Here is a 343-nt window from a genome sequence, read left to right as displayed (position 1 = left end):
GATTGGTTTACACGGTTTACACAAATGGAGACGGTTTTTATTTGATCGCTCCTCTATATATATATATAGACTTGGGATCATGTTAGACCAAGGGTTTTTTGTGAGACCCGTAAGACCAATTCTCAACCTTTGGATTAGATCTACAATCTCAACATTCATAATCACAAAATTGTCACGAGACTTCTCAATAATCACAAAATTGTCACCCTGCAACTTTAGACCATTAGATCATTAGCTTATAAAGTTGATCAATGAACATAAATTGATGTTACGAGTCTCAAATGAATCCAACCCTATATATATATATATATATATATATATATATATATATGTATATGTATAT

Source organism: Cynara cardunculus, assembly GCF_001531365.2.
Source record: "Cynara cardunculus var. scolymus isolate 2C chromosome LG 16, CcrdV1, whole genome shotgun sequence".
Lineage (NCBI taxonomy): Eukaryota > Viridiplantae > Streptophyta > Magnoliopsida > Asterales > Asteraceae > Cynara > Cynara cardunculus.
Note: the sequence above shows the minus strand (reverse complement) of the source record.